The sequence below is a fragment of the Felis catus genome, chromosome D2 (genome assembly GCF_018350175.1).
Source record: "Felis catus isolate Fca126 chromosome D2, F.catus_Fca126_mat1.0, whole genome shotgun sequence".
Lineage (NCBI taxonomy): Eukaryota > Metazoa > Chordata > Mammalia > Carnivora > Felidae > Felis > Felis catus.
This window is the reverse complement of record NC_058378.1, coordinates 32,668,604-32,685,032: the sequence shown is the minus strand read 5'-3', so window position 1 is coordinate 32,685,032 and position 16,429 is coordinate 32,668,604. Positions and strand designations below refer to the sequence as shown.

The window sequence follows — 16,429 nt, the reverse complement described above, 5'->3', positions numbered from 1 at the left end:
GGGATTTAAGAGGCAGGTAATTCAACCAGGGCTGGGCATAAATGTCCCTTTGCTTAGCAGACCTTTTCTGCATGCGGCACTTGACATTAATAGAGTAAGCTGGATTTCAGGAGGGTGGCATTTAAGATCCCAAAGATAGTGCCTGACCAGCACCTTGAAAAATGCCAGAGACCTAATTCTCGTGTTAGCCATCGGCAATTCTCATCTGTTGAATAAAGCAAGTCCTCTGGAAGTCTCTGCCAGGAAGCACCTTGCTTTAAAAAACAATCTAGGCTGGTCGGATCTCAAAGTGGGGTCGGATGAAAGTGGGGTCCAACCCAAAGTCGGATGAAAAGTGGGGTCCGGGGCCAGTGGCAGCAGCAGCTGGGAACTTGGTGGAAATGCACATTCTCGGGCCCTTCCCCAGGCCTCTTCAATCAGAATCTCTGGGGGGGAGTCCAACAAGTTCTGCAGGTGAGTCTGCTGTAAAGTTTGAAAATCACTCTTCTAGAGCAATACTTTTAAAACTCCAGCCTGCCATCACTTTGGTAGGTCGGCAAACTTTTTTGTAAAAAATAAAATAGAACTGTACAGAACCGAAAATATCAGAGTGCACGTGTCATAAAGATACACACAGGTTTCATAAGAGTTTTGTTTCAGTTCTGCGTATCTTTGAGGTTTTGGTCTGAAGGTTAATAAGCACTCTTCTGGAGCCGGTATGTACCTATTTCAGCTGGCTCCCCTTTGGTAAGGGGTCTGAATTAGGAGGCTTTAAAGATCACAGCCTGTGAGTTCCCTCCCCCCACACAATGCCCTCACGGAGGCCTTGAACAATAAGAGGGGCTTCTTTGGAACACGGCCTCCTTACAACACTGGCCTAAAACTTAAACTGTGCATTTCCCCATGTTTGTAAAACCTTCTCTCCACCGCCCCCTCTTCCACGTACATGTGCCCGGAGAAGTATGTGGATGAAATAACTAGCTGGTTACATCTGGGTGGTTGGACTGGCGGTGGGGGGGGGGGGGGGGGGGCGGGGGGGATTTGTTGCTTTCTTCTCTGCATTTGTCCATTTTACTTGAATTTTGCACACTAAGCATCTATTTTGCACACTATTATAAAAACTATAAAGTCAGTACTTAAAAAATAACAACGCTGAGGGTCCATTACTGGGTGGAAACAGAGAAAAGGCATTCCCACGGGAAGGCAGGCAGAGCCCAGGGGTCATCCCCTCCCTCATTGTGTCTGGCCAAAGTCTATCCTAAGGCTGAGGCCAAACCCCACCTGTCCCCAGAGCCCTCCTTGATCCCGCCCCCACAGCCATCAGCCATCATCAGTCCCCCAGAGTAAAAGCACTGCCCCCTCCCACCCCCACACGTATGTCACCTTCTCCTCCTTAGAAAGCCTTTCTGCTACTCCTGGTCCTCATGCCAGCCCTGTGCACAGTCTGGATCCTTACCGCCATCCTTGCCTTCATTATCCAGGTGAGAAAGGAAGGTTCAGAGAAGGTAAGCAACTTGCCCAAGGTCACCCAGCTAGAGATGTAAGGCCACGGGGTGAAAGGCGGGGTCGGCTTACAGCAAATCTCTAGCACGTTGCTCTGCTATACAGCACCACATAAACATGTAAGGAAAGGAGGAGGGATGAAGGGAAGGAAGGGGGGGAGAGGAGGGGAGGGGAGCAAGGGAGGCCTAGGTCACCCTCAGTCACACTCCAAATGGCGGTGGAGAAGGGTCGACCTGTCTATGTGAGCCCCCACACCCAGGGGACTCTGAACATGCAGTCTGGCCAAGAGGCAGCATGTCCGGTCCGATCGCCATGGTCAGGCCCTGACCCCACAGGCCACAGCTGCAGACCCCAGCCCAGCCAGGCAAGAGGGGAAAATGGAGAGGCGGCAGCTGGGAGCACAGAAGAATGCTCCCCTGGAAGCTGAGGGGCCATGCTGGGGCTGGCGGGGATGAAGGACGTGGGAGCCTTTGTGTCTCGTGGGTGGAAGAGTCGAAGGTGACTGCTGGGGGAGGAGGGGTGGCGGGAGGCTGGGATGCGGCAGCCAGCACCGCTTGGGAGGGAGCACTCACTGGCCCAGCAGTGACCCAGGACGGTGATCACACTGTCTGGGGGCAGCTATTCTCTGGGTAGCGCCTCAGTTTGAAAGACATTTCACCATATACCCTTTTGTACCTTTCCAATTTCGGACCATGGGCATGTATTACTGAATTCATAAAACTTACACTAAAAAAAAAAAAAAAATTAAAAGCAGGTACCGGTTTTCTACCTGTAGAGATAGAGGCAGAGTTCTTTTGAGGTGAAGACTCCCATTTTAGAAGTCATTTTAACAGGCCTCTGTATGAAAATTTAAGCAGAGGCAAAGCCCGAAAGGAAAATTTGGAGGCAACGGGAAACAGAATTGTCCCTACAGTCAAACTTAACAGTCTATGTTCCCCGCAAGAAAAGCAACAACTCTCCGGAAATTGTTACTATGTTGGGGGGTGGGGGGAGTCACTGGTTTGGGTCCCCTCCCTTCTAGGTGTGAGGGGGGCGTGGCCACCCCTGAAGCCCGAGGGGTCCTGGGGGCTGGGGGGGGGGGGCGGGGACAGTGTCAGGAGAACCCACCCTGCAGGCTGTGGAATCCTGGGGGATCCCCACATAGCTGTGGGGAGGGCCATTGGACTTGTGCTAACCGGGGACTTGGGCATTAAAAAGGGGATAGGGACCCCTGAGAATCCAGCACCGGTCGGTTGAGTCACATGCTGGGTAATCACCTAAGCCAGGTGTCTCGCGGAGGCCCTTGGTTTCCAGGGCAGGACTCGGGCGGGGCTGGCTATCTGGTGTAGAAGGAGCCAGCGCTGGAGGCCTGAGGAGGCCCCTGTGGCTTCAAAAGTACTCCTGGAAAAATGGTAACTCACAGCCCAAGGGAAATCCGAGCTTTTCTCTCTCACCCAGAGGGCCATTCTCTCCGCAACACAGGGACGCAGTGACGGCAGAATGAAGCAGAAATGCAAGCCTGAGAACAGAGCTGGCCTGTACTCTCGGTGTCAGAGGGCAGCTGAACTCCTCCCTCCTCTGTCTCCGCAGAAAAGAAGACTTAAGAGTGTCCGTTTCTCCCCTTTCCAGCCCGGGGAATTCAGGTGAGCCAGAAAACCTCTCTAAGCCTCAGTGTCCTCGCCTGGAAGATGGGGGTGACCATGCCTCCCTTGTGAGGTTGTGGAGGGGGAGGACACCGTTCAGCACAGGGCTGGCCATGGGCCCCTCCTCCCAGCTGGAGCGGCTGGGGTGGGACGGGGCTGGGAGTCCCAGCAGCAGCTGCGTCAGCCTGGCATCCTGCGCCTGCAGACCGGGCTGAGGAAGCTGGCACTCGGCCCCTCTCTTGACTCACACTCCTTTTCCAGGTCTGGCCCACCAAAAACAGAACAGGCATCCTCTGAAGCCCCGTGCTCCTTCCAGAGAGGTGAGTCTCACCCTAAATGGCCATGTCAGCAGGGTTTGCATGGCCAAGAAGCTGGGTGCTCTCTGCCGCCTCCTAAACGGATCCACAATCTCCAAGAAACTCTGGGGAGTGATCCACACTGAAGGATGAAAACTCTTCCTGGTACTTCCTGTCTGCACCACACTATTTGGCAGACATAAGGTTCATACGCCTTATCTCCTATGATTCCCTGATGGCTTTGTCGTGCAGCTGGATGGTGCAGTGGCTAAGAGCATAGGCACAGCTTTAGTTGGACAGCTGAGGGTTTGAATCTTGGCTGTGTGACCTTGGACAAGTCACCTAACCTCTCTGGGCCTCAGTGTTGGCATCTGTAAAATGGGGCTACCTCATGCAATCAGACAGATGCAAATAAATCACTCAGCCTGAGGATGCTTCGTACACACAGAGCTCTCAGATACTCAACTGCACCTACAAGGAAGGCAGAGGCCTTTGGGTCCTGTCAGAGTGCTGGGCACACAGCTCAACCAGACTTTACTTTTTAAAAGCGATTCCAACACTGGGAGTCCCAGAATTACAATCCGAGGCCTGGCAAGGATGTACTTTTGGAAGCTCTTCATGTCCGTCACCACTTCCAGAAGCTCCTGCCAAAGCCGAGCTTATGAGTGGGGGTACGGGAGACCCCAGGCAGGGAAGAGAACGCGGGGAAGGTGGGAGACAGCAGCCGGAGAGGAGAACTCAGGACAGGAAGCCAGAAGGCTGACCTGGCTCTGCTACCCAAAGGTCCCTTGCAGGACTCTGGGCACAAGGACACCAGAGAACCCCAGAGGGCAGGCTGGCAGGTAGGCAGCAGACCGTGAGACTCAGTGATGTCATGCTTTCCCAGGATGACTCAGTGGTACCCCTGGGCTGTGAATGGGAGCTGTGTACTGGGCCTCGCGCCCTCCCTGTCTCCTTGCCCTTCAGGCTTGCATGGTATCTCTCCTTCCCCCGGCACCTCCTGTCCTCCCTGCCCCCGGGACCCACGGCTATAGCATTGGTGCTCTGCTCCTAGCTGTGACCCCCATGCTCCCTGTCATGTCTCTCCAATCTCCACATTGAGGGAAGACCTAACTGCCAGAAAGATCTGGATTTCATTACTGCCCCTGACTCCTCCTGGCCAAGTGATCTTGGGTTGGTTAACCTGCCTCTCTGAACCTGTTTCCTCATCTATAAAATGGAAACATTGCTATCAACCTTGCTGGGTTGTATGGGGCTTAGTGAGATGGTCTGTGAAACACTTGGCACACAGCAGGTGCTTAGCAAATGTAAAGTATGACATTCAAGGGCCTCTATGATCTGACCTCAATTTACTTTTCTAGCTGCGTTTATTAAAAAAATAATAGCTCATTCTTCTTGATGCTTACCGTGTGTGAGGCACTGCTGTAAACGCACAGGGACACATTTTATTCTCCTATCACCCCCATATGGTGGGTACTATTAGCATCTCCATTTTACAAATGAGAAAACTGAGGCACAGAGAGGTTAAGCAACTTGGCATGGCCACACAGCATGTGGGGAGCAGGGTTCCCTTCCCTTGCAAGCAGCCTGGCTCTACAGCCTGCACCTGCAACCACAACTCGGTCCTGCCTCATCTCTCTTCGTGCATCCTTCAAATTACAGTTCAGTCCAAATGGACTCCTTGCCATTCTCGGCATTCGATCTGAACTCTCCCATCCCTGCCTTTGCCCAAGTTCCCCCCTTGCGCCTGAATGCCCACCTCATCCATGAAGCCCTCCCCAGGTCCTCCCTCATGTCCACCTTTGTGGGCTCATCACAGTTGGACTCCAGGTTGGTTATCTGTGGCCAAGTCTCCTCTCCCCGTCTGGCCCGAGGGCACTTTCTGCTACCCCCAGGCTACCCTGCGCAGTGTCAGGCATGAGCAGGCATGTAGTATCTGGACAGGCGATGCCAGGGCTGAAGCACCTAATGTGTCTCCCTGGGTGGCCTAGAGGAGAACTTAGCACTCAGGGCTCCACTACTTCTGCAAAAGTAACTTGAGGGCTTCAGCCGGAACCCCCATCCCCACCCCCAGGCAGCTTGCCAGTTGGGCTTCCTTCTCTGGGCTCAGGGGAAAGGACTCAGCCACAGGAGATCTGCGTTACCTGGGGGTGGGGCTGAGCCCCGGAGGGGCTGAACGGACATCCGTCCACAAGGGGACAGGACTGAGAAGCACTTGCTGATGGGGCTGGGGCTGAGTCATGGTGGGAGTCATGGTGAGTTGGAGGGGGCAGACTCAGACCACTCCCTAACAAGCGCATCCCATCCGGGAGGCTGAGCACTGTCCTCTCCTGCACGGTGAGGCTTTGTGTCCTATCCACCACTCACGGTTCCACAGTCAGGTGGGGGCTCACTGGAGCTGTGGAAGCACTGGGGACACCAAGGGGGACGAGACAGATGCTGTCCTGCCTCACAGAGCTCACTACCCATAGGAGACCACAGACCATGAAACCAGCAATGGCCACACAGTGGGGTAAAGTGTGACAAGGGGGAGACATGCCGGCAGCTGACCTAGGCTTCCGGAGGTGACACCTAAGCTGAGGCCTGGGGCTGAATGGGAGCTGGCCACCAGAAAAGAAGGAAGGAGAATGTTCTTGGCAGCTGGAGAGGCAGAGTTGGATGCACTGTCTGGGGAAAGAGGATAATTTGGAAGGTGGACGAGTGAAGATAAGGTGAGGGCGGGGGAAGGGGAAACTGGGGCATGCTATCCAGCGGGAAGATCTCAGGGCCCATGGAAGCCGCTGGCATCCCAAGCAGCTCGGCACCTACCCCAGGGTGGGGCTCCTCCTATCTTGTTGGACCGCCCTGATCTGCCAGTTCCTCCTTACTTGTTTAAATCCCTTCTCCTGCCATCTATGCCAGCTCCTGAAGCCAGATCATTGCCAAGGGGAAGCACACGGCCGGCCTCGCAAAAGAGGCTGACGGACCATCACAAATGCCCCGTCCGGGTCAGCCTGGGGAAGGCCGAGGGCTCGAACTCCCACCCGCCGTGCCTTCACGGAGCTGCCCCTGAAGCCAGCCTCCCCAGAGCTTCCTGGCCAGAGAGCAGCGGCACGCCCTGGCCAGTTATGAAATGCCTGCTCTTGCATGCACTCTCTCTGTCCCTCCTCGGGCCGCAGCCACGGCAGCGCGCAGGTTCACACACGGCAGGGTTGTGGCAGGGTTCCGGGTACTGGTTACGGGAGCCAGGCCACAGGGCTCAGACCCCGCTGTGCACTTTCGAGCCGGGGGATGTGGGCAACGCATTGTGCCTCTGTGGTTCTGTCTGCCTGTCTGTGGCAATAACAAGAAACCTCCCTTAAGAGCTTCCTGTGAGAACACAGTCGCAGGCCCGGAAGGTTCTAAGAGCACGGTGCTGTGCATGCTAGCTGCCATTACTAACGCCTCCCGTGCCCCTGACCCCTGGACACCTGCACCCAGATGTGTATGGAGGAACTGTCAGAGGAAAACAGCTCCTCAGAGCAAAAATTAGATAGGGCGCCTGACCTTCACGGTCATGGGTGTTTCGTTTCTTCATCCCCCCTGTGAGGCTGACTTCCCCTTCCTCACAGGTGCTATAGCTTTCTATCTGGGGCCTCTTCAGGTACGTCTGTCCTTAACCCTGCAGGCCCCAGGCCTTGTCCGGAGGGGAGCCAGGCCCACGTGCCCCAGGCGTGATTCGAGTTGTGAAATTTCTTGCTGAAAACTGGTGTAGTCTCAGCCGGGGGGGGGTGGGGGGGGTGGCCCAGTTTGTTTTCAAAATATTTCCTCAGATAGAGCTGCTTTGGCTCAGACTTGTTAGCACTTCCCAGAATTCTGCAGATGGTGAGGCAGAAGAGGGAAGAGGGAAGGAGATCGGGAAGGCCCCGGGGCCCCACCTCAGGTGGCTGTGTGGGCTCACACCGGCACCGGCTCGGCGTGTGTGAACAGGCATGCACACACACAAGAAGGGAAGCAGGTCTGCCTGTAGAGGGAGGCTTTCAAATGGCTGAGCTGTGGAGACTTCTGAACCAGAACTTCCCTCAGAAGCCCGATGCATACCACAGACACGGCGGGGAGAGGCCTGGAGCCCCCTCCCGTCAGGCCTCGGAGGGGTCCCCACTGAACTCTGGGGCTCCGTGGCACCTAGTTTGAAAACCTCTGCTGCTAAAGGAATCTTGGCCTTCTCTGGGGGAGTTAGGACCAACACTGTTAAAATAATGAGCTTTCTGAGGGAAGATGAAATTATTTTCCTAATAAATTCTAATTTGTGTCTAGTATAGCAAATGCCACACATTCTGAGAAATCAGGGCTCAGAACGTGCAAAGTGATTGATTCCATTCACTAACAAGTTTTGAGCACCTCTCTGGGAAGTCTTGTAAATGCAGGACTGAGTATCTGGGGCAGAGAGTATGTGGTGAATAATACTTATAACACAGACCTAGTTCAACGTACAGGCACGTTTCTAAACTCCTCACAGATATTAATTCACTGAGAGCCCTATCACCTAGGACGAGAGCTGTCAGTGAACTAATCTCTTACCGATTAAGAAACTAAGGCCCAAAGAGGTTAAGCAACTTGCCCAAGGTCACACAGTCACTAAGCAGTACTGCAGGCACTCCGGCTTTAGGTTATGTGCTCTTAACCATTACATAATTTGCCTTTTGGAATGAGTGTGTCCCTGTGTTTGTGTATTTGTGTATGCATGCACTTGGCCTACAAATGTTTTGGTATATACTATGTCTAGCTGTTTACTGAAATATTTGTGTTTGGCGGGGAAGGGGGACATATCTGAATGTGTGTGTGTGTGTGTGTGTGTGTGTTGAAATGCCCATGATGATACGTGTGATGGTCTGTGAGTACATGGGTATGCATTCTCTCTCCTATCAACCCACCAAGGCTGCAAGTTATGGGGCTCACACCCAAGTACTCTCTCTGTTGCAGCCTGGCAGCAGCATGAGAAAGGGACTCCCTGGCCAGAGGCAGGACCCAGAGCCTTCCGGCAGTGCCTGCTCCCCAGATCCCGGAGGTTTGCGTTTGCTGACCCAGCTCAGCCACTCTCTAGGTCCCAGCCAGCAACTGCCCCCACAGAGAGCCCCAGCTCGCTCTCCTCACTAGGTGCTGGGTTTTAGAGTGGTCAATTAAATGCACTGAAGTTCTGAAGCGATTATGAATTTGCTTCCTACCCTATAGGCATAGTAACTTACAACAGTGCTGGGACTTCTTGAAACCTTTTAGACCACCAGCACCCTAAGCTGATATGGCCTAATCTGATATGACTCCGGCCAAGAGCAAAGAGCCTTGACATTCTAGTTAGTCCAGAAAGCCCTTCAAGCTAAATGTATGGGTTTTGAAGGTTTCTTCACAAGTGAGCCCCACCTTGGATGGACACAAGAGGGGGAAGTTAGCTTTGGTCCCTCCACTCGAAACTGACATTTAAGACACAAAGCTTCATCAGGTGCCACAAAGCTGGAAAAAGCCCCACCATTCTCCACCATCAAAGTAAAACTCACCAACGGAGAGACCACCTTCTGCCTCACTGAGTGGGACCAAGGCCGAGACTTGCTCAGATGGCACAGGGTTGAGCTGGAACCCTAGGCGGACTTTTCTCCCACATGTTCCTCCTGGTCCCGGTGGCCAGTGTGCCAGCCTCCCGCAGCATGAGGACAGCCCGGTGGCCCGGTGTGTTCCCTGACTTTTGAGGCTCCCAAAGTCAAGGAGGAGGGGCTGGACAGGGAGGGGATAGGGAGGAGGGAGCTGGTGAAAGCAGCCAGTAAGCCAGGTGTAACCACGGGAGGCCAGAACAGTGCTTCCCAGGCTGGCCTCCGAGATGGCTGTTTACTTGTGGTATTTAGGAGACGCTGAACTAGGACCTGGCTTATTTATTTTCCACACTTTCCTCCAAATCCTTTTCAGAGTCCTCTAGAACCCCAGTGATAAATTTCCCAGGGCCTAGAGAAACCCACAGTCCTTCAGCACACAGACATCTTTGTGGAGCAGGGGAGAGGAGGGGAGGGAGGGAAACATGGAGGGGAGAGACAAGAGGGCGAGGAATGGAGGGTGGATATGAAGCTACGGGTGGCCGGGCGCTCCCATGGCCTGCTGGCCACCTCTCTCTCCACGGTGGTGGATAAGGGCAGGGGGAGCAAGCGGCCAGATTTGGGGCAATGGAGCCAAAGACTGAGTGTGTCCCCCTCCAAGCACAGAACAGACTGTCCAGCCCGACAGGGACCACCCCACACCCAGCTGAGGAAGCCACGTGCTCAGGGCAGGACAAGCAGCATTCTATCATCTAGTTAGTCGTCAGGGAAGAAAAGGTGACATTATTGCTTATTTCTGTTTAAGGAATGAAAAGGAGAGCTGTTTTCTTTTCCTCCTACGTGACTTCATGACGCGCAGAGACTTCTGGGTTTCCTCACGGCTAAGATTCCAGCTAAGATTCCCTTGGCTCCCCTTGCTTTATGACTTCCCAGCAGAGGTGCTCGCTCGCAGCCGCTCCCTGGGCTTCACCCATCACCTGACAGTGTTCCTAAGTGCCTCCATGTCTCAGACACTGGGATGGAGCCAGGGTGCGCAGACGAACAGCCCCTGTCCCTCGGGTGGGGGCAGTTTCTCCCCACACCCAGTCTCCCAACCTCTATCCTGGACGGCGCGTCCACTCCACAATGGAGCCAGAAGACGATGCCGATACCTGCAGCTCAACACTGTCAAGGCTCACGGAGCTCACCCCAGTGGGCTTCCTGGGGAAGGTGGGCTTCCTGGGGAAGGTGGGAGGGGCCAGCTGGGTAGTTGCTCCTTTTTCTAAGGTTGCCAGTTTTTCCCGTACCATAGACATGCTGGCCGGAGATGGGGGTGGGCAGAGCAGTGAGAGGTAGCCCTCTCAGCCCTTGGGGGGTACACAGTACAAACCAGACTGAGACCATGGCGGCCCCTAAGTGCCTGCAGGGGGGCCTGAAGGCAGATAGCTTGCCGGCTCCTAGCTTCGTGACCTTGGGCATCCACTGCACCTCTCTGAGCCTCACTTCCTCATCTGTAAAGTGGGGTTGATAACCGCTGTCCCTCTGTGGGGCCCATGTGGGAAAGCATAAGCTAGGGACCACCAGGTGAGCCATGCATTATCACTCCCCACCCCAGCTCTGTCCCACCCATCTCTCTTGGGGACCAGAAACTGCCCCGGGGCACATGGTAGGTGTAGGAAGGACAGCCACAACATGTCCCTCTATCTTCACCACGCAGGCGGGGGCAGGTGAGGACTGATCTCCCCGTGTTAACAGATTTCCACTCTGGTGAGGGCCAGAAAAAAAAAAAAAAAAAGGAAATACCATCTGAGAATGTCTACCTGGCAATTTCTGCCAAACCCAAACTTATGACTTGTATGGTCACAAGTGACAGCTTTGTCTTCTCGGAGAAGCAGCAAATCATCTCTCACTGGAATTACTGCAACATCTCCCTCAATGCACTTCCAAATCTCTCATCATTTCCCAACTCCAGCTCTACATGGAAGGCTCCAGAGGCCTGAAGCCACCCAGAGTTTAATTTCCCATGGCCCATGGTGTAGCCCAGTCTGGGCAGAGAGTGTGGAAAAAGGACTGCAGTCAGAGGCCCCAGGACCACGTTAGCAAGTAGCCAGTGTGGCTTCTTTGTTGCCATGGAGAACCAGTAGGGACCTTGGAGACAGCCTCCCATGGCGGAGACAGCGTGAGTTCCAGAGTTAGACCGTCCAGGTTCAAATCCCAGCTTTGTGCCTCGTCAGCAGTGCGACTTCGAAAAAGTTACGTAACTTTCTGAGCCTCAGTTTCCTAATCTGCCAAATGGCCACAGAATGCTAACTTCACAGGGATGGAAAGGCTTAATGAGATCACGTATGCAGGGCTCTTGATTCACAGAAGACACAAGGTGGGAAGGTGATACGGGGAAGCACTGGTTGTGGCACGCCACCCGAAACCGGAGGTGGCCAGGTCCAGGTCACTCCCTCTCTCACCTGGGGCCACCCACGTAGTTCTGGTGCTGCCCACGTGCTCTGCTAATTTCAGCATTTAGGCCATGTAGAAGCTCGAAATGCAGACTGAACCTATTCACGAAGGGGCGGGGGAATGACACATCTCCTCGTGATTCCTCGGCCAGCTTGTCCCATACCCTTGCACCCTCTCAATCCCATGCCGGTAGGGAAGCACTCCCAAGACTGCTTGCGATCCCAGTTCCGGGAACATGAGATGTTTCAGCTCCTCTGGGAAAGGCACGCCCGCGGGCACACAGAAACCCGCCCAACGTTCGGTACAGGGACTGCGACTACCCCCCCTCCACCTGCTGCCACCAGAGCCAAGCCCCTGCTGGAGGACACAGCCCCTAGACCTTTCATGAGACCCATTTCCAGCCAGGCCAGCAGGAGCCAGGAAGAAGCGTGCAACACCATCCCCTGCTTAGCCAGGTACAGACATGGAGGCCTTCCTGCTGCCCCTCTTAGGGGAGCATAGCTCAACGATGAGATTCAAGACCGCAGGGCCAGCCCACAGGGCACAGTGGAAGACACCGCTGGGGCCGCTTCTCCAGACAGCTCAGGCAGGGCTCCCTGGAACCACTCAGGGCCGCCTCCTCTGCAGCAACACCAAATCCAACCCAGGTGAGGCCACCAGGCTTGGCTCACAGTGAGTCCTTAGCGAACGTTAATATTGGTGCCATTAATCATCAAACAACTACTCTTTGAGTACCAGCTGTGTGCCAAGCACTGTGCTTGGTCCAGGACAATCCTTGAAATATCCCTGGGCCCCAGCACACCAGGGCACCTGAAAATAAACACAGCTTCAGGTGCAGTGAAAATGAGAAGGGCTCCAGCACTGCCCTGGTTTCTTCAAGACCTTGGGAGCCTTAAACGTCCCCCACCCCGGTTGACACACCCATCCAGGACTGGAATCTCCTCCGCTGGTCCTCCTGGAAGTCCCTCTGAGGAAGCACATCCGCCCGGGGTGGGGGGAGGGTCTGTGTGCTTTCCTCGCAAGCCCTGTCACTGCCACCACCCAGCTGTCCCGCGCAGGGCAGCATCGGCCTGCTGCTTTTTCCACTCTGCTCAGAGCCCAGCATGCCGGGTCTGAGTTTTATGAATCACTCCCTCCTCTCTCCCGGCCTCGCCTCCGGAAGGGCTGCGCACACCCAGACACATCACCAAGACACGGACTTTCCACACCAGACTCGCTTCTGCCGAACCCCGAGATCCAACTGCAGTGTCTGGTTTCCCCCTCCCCACTTCTAGCCTCGGGGTGCCGGCCACGACTTGTAAAGACAAGACAGCTCTTCCCCGGCCCATCACGCTGTGGGGGCTCCTCACTGGGGGGGCTGCAGACAAAGACCGTGGATTTACTTGAGGGCAGGCGGGAAGAGGGCATGCTTGGTCTAAACATCCAAACCCTGGCGCCCCCGGAATTGTACATTTCGGCCTGCGCGGTGTGCGGAGTCCGTGTGGCGTGTGCTCAGAGCGAGTGCGCGATGTGTCTGTGGCTTGCATGATGATGAGCTGCGAGTACCTGGCAGCTGTGAATCTGGGTGCGGGCTGGGTCTAGGGACTGCGGGTGCCTGCGTGGAGTTTTCCCTGGGCCGGGAACTCCCTCTCCCACGCTCCGTTTCGCCCCCTCTTCCTCCAAAGTTTGGCGGGCCGCCCGGACGGGGAAGGTTGGGGGGCGCACGGCTGGGCGGCCTTGCCCGGGCCTCGGAGGCGGTTCCGGGACGCCGGCGCCCTACTTACCCCGGCCGCCGAGCCTCCTCCGGCGGGGGCGGATCCGACTGTCCGCGGCTGGGGTCCGGCGCTTGCAGCATCCGCTCGCAACTTTGCCCTCCTCTGCGTAGAGCCCGGCAGAAGCAGCTCAGCGGCTCCGATCCCTCGCGGCCCGGGCTCTGTGCCCCCCCGGAGGTGGCGGCGGCGGCGGCGGCGGCGGCGGGGAGGGAGGGAGGCGCGGCCCCTCCGGTTCGCACGCCGAGCGGGAAGCGGCGCCAGGCGGGCGCCGTCCTGCGCAGCGAGCGAGCGAGCGGTCCTGCCTGGCGCCCTCCCCGCTCGGGCCCGAGCCCGCGAGCGGCCCGCGGCGGCGGCGGATTCCTGAACCGCGTCCAAGGCGCCCGGGGAGCCCTCCTCCTCGTCCTCCTCCTCCTCCTCCTCTCCTTCCTCACCCCACCCAGCTCCCAGCCCTGCGCGCCCAGCAACTTGGGAACCGTTGGCGAAGTTGGCGCAGCTTGGGCAGCGCGCCGGCCCGGCCTCTGGCTGGAAGGAGGGGAGGAGAGGGAGGAGCTGAGGGGGGAGGGAGGGGGCCCGCCCCCGCCCCCGGGGAGCCGCGCTCTCCGGGACCCCTCTGTGGGCCTTTGTTCCGGGCACTGCACCTCGGCCCGCCCTCCCCGGGGACTCGCTGGGGGCCTCTCGGATCCCCCACCTCCTCGCAGAGAGACTGGGAGGAGCTCCCGGCCCCGGGGTGGGTAGGTGGGGGGAGAGGCGGCGTGCGGATCTTCGCGGCTTCACCCTGCCAGAGCCTCCCAAGCCCTTACCGGCCTCCCATCCTATCCCTCGCCGGAGACATCCCCCTGGCTGCGCTGGTTCTAGGCCGGGGGTTGGGGTGGTGGATCCAAGTGACGGTCCCCAGGGCTTCCAAAGACCAAAGCACACCCTCTCTGGGCGGTCACAGGTCACCCTCCCGCCCTACCGCTTTCTCGCGCCTCCAGTCCGGGGATCCCCTAGTACGAGACCCGCGAAGCAAGAAGGAAGTAGGGTCCACGCGGACCAGCCAGAGCGGCTTCGCGTAATCTTCCGACCCTCCTGGGGGTGGCGATCGGCGCCTCCCGCGGAGGGTGGGGTGGGTGCTGCTGGCCGTCGGGCGGGCAGCGTGTTGCCTCCCACGCGCGGGGCAGTGCCCGGCCGGGCAGCGCCGGCTCACGGGGTACAAGGCCAACTTAACCTGGAGCGTGGTGAAGTGCTCGGAATTGGAACACAAACGAGACTCCTTGTCAGCTGCCTGCATCCTGTGGTGCCCCGACCTCCCGGGCTTTGAGCTGGGCTTGCTAGGTTTTTCTCCTGAGGCTTCTCAACGCTTAGCGCCATGAGCTAATTCAGGCCTCTTTAAGACAGTGGTTCTGACATTATAATGGGATAGTCCAGGGCTTAGACGCAAGAGGTTATTTCCCGAAAAGAAGAAATAGGAAAATTTTTTAAAAAGCAACAACCTGAACATCTACACTTATGCCGCCCTGGTCATTTTCACCATGTGTAGAAAAGAAACCCGAACAGAATGGAGCATGGCCCCGGCCTAACCTGGGCTGAAATCCTCACAGGTGGCGGAAGTCAGAGGGCCCTGTTTATTATCTGGGTCCAGCCCAGCCCAAGCTTCCACCAGGACCGTGGGCTGGAGGGACCTTTGCAAAGTGCTCCAGACTGTGAAGTGAGACCTTGGTGTCTCTTTGGGCAGAAAAACCCGACTGGGTGCTTCAGTTCTATTATTAACAGTCCTGTGACCTCCAGGGGACTGGAAATTTGGTGAGAGCTCAGACCCTAAATCACCTCCTGGGTAAGCATCCTGAGTCCCTCTCCACATCTCCCTAGCCTCAACATCCACAGGGCGAGGACCTGTGCTCTGGAATCCGTCTGCATGTTCTCCAATCAGTTTCGGGGGGGGGGGGATTCTTCAGACTCCATCATCTCTTCTCTGAAGGGAGGGCCTCCTTTGAGGCACACAGATCTGTCAAGAAGCTATGTTTAACTGCACCTGCTGGCCTTATGAGGCAGGCCTTCCTGTCAGACACATGGAGTCTGGGATTTTAGTGCCAGAACTTTGTAAGCACGTCAGGGAATACAAAGGCTGAAACCTAGGACTGTGTCATCGCCAGATTATAGAGAACGGATTGTGCTACTGACGTGGGGAGGAGCAGCACAGGTGGCCACTGGGAAATTCCTGTGTTCACCCTATACTTATTGAGCACATTCTAGATACTGGGACCCACAGAGGTAGATAAGTCGTAGTCCCACCTTCTGTCCAGAGGAGACAGATCCAAGTCTAAATAAATACTAATGATACAATGTGCTATGTGAGGGAGGCTGGGGCTGGGGGTAAGGGAGTGGGTGTCTCCAGAACAAGATCACAGGCTTGCACAGTCCGGGGCAGGTGGAATGTGATGTGACTGTCAGCCCTGGGAATCATTCAGTGCTACAGCCTTATTCTCAGAGCTGAAGACCCCAGGCCTGGGCTTCCGAGATGAGCCAGAATTTTGCAGGCAGAAGAGAAGTCAGAGATGGGACAGAGCTTTCTAGGTAAAGCGACCAGCAATTGAAAGAAACGAGTTTCTCTGGGCTGGCGTGACAGCTAATAATTGGGCCTTCGTTGGAGGCTGTCTTGATTGCAAATGAGAGGGAGAGGGTAAACGTCTGACAGGACATTAGGAACTTTCATTGTACAATAGGTTCCAGGCTTAACTTCTTCTCACAGTTGCTCCGCCAAGAGATTTGGTCTTGTTTTTTGTTTGTTTGTTTTGTTTTTTTATTACCCTGTTTGAAAAATTGAAAAATTGTACCCTGTTGAAAAAAGAACTTTCCAGGCCAGAGGCAGAATTGCAGAGTGGTTAGAATGTGGAGCCTGGGCGCCTGGGTGGGCTCAGTCCAGTTAAGTGTCCGACTTCCACTCAGGTCACGATCTCCCGGTTCGTGGGTTTGAGCCCCGCGTTGGACTCCGTGCTGACAGCTCAGAGCCTGGAGCCTGCTTCAGATTCTGTGTCTCCTCTCTGTCTGCCCCTCCCTCCCCTGCTCACACTCTGTCTCTCTGTCTCTCTCAAAACTAAACATTAAAAAAAAAAAAAAATGGATAAACATTTAAAAAAATTACTAATAAGAGCACGCACCAACATCTTGCACCTCCTGATGTGATACATTGGGAAGGTTACAATGTTGAGCATGAAGCATTCCTGCCAAAAAAATGCATCACTGGAATCTAATCACAAGGAAACATCAGACAAACCCAAACTGAGGGACATTTATAAAACAGCTGGCCTGGGGGGCGCCTGGGGGGCTCA

At 55.7% G+C, this 16,429-nt stretch overlaps 1 protein-coding gene and 1 long non-coding RNA gene across 3 annotated transcripts in view; one reads left to right on the top strand and one right to left on the bottom strand.

Moving 5' to 3' along the window:
- Positions 1-13,266, bottom strand: part of CHST3 (carbohydrate sulfotransferase 3) — a 36,138-nt gene extending 22,872 nt beyond the window's left edge. Inside the window, exon 1 of the mRNA XM_003994033.5 lies at positions 13,134-13,266. The gene's annotated coding sequence lies outside the window, so the exon portion shown is untranslated. The remainder of the gene's footprint in view (positions 1-13,133) is intronic.
- LOC111557072 lies at positions 1,361-4,789 on the top strand. Of its 2 annotated transcripts, XR_002736828.2 has the most exons (3): positions 1,361-1,484; positions 2,944-3,104; positions 3,366-4,789. It is a non-coding gene; the product is annotated as an uncharacterized LOC111557072 (long non-coding RNA). The 2 variants fall into 2 exon arrangements; XR_006587006.1 differs by having other exon boundaries at positions 2,944-4,789.
- Positions 13,267-16,429: the final 3,163 nt, after the last annotated feature.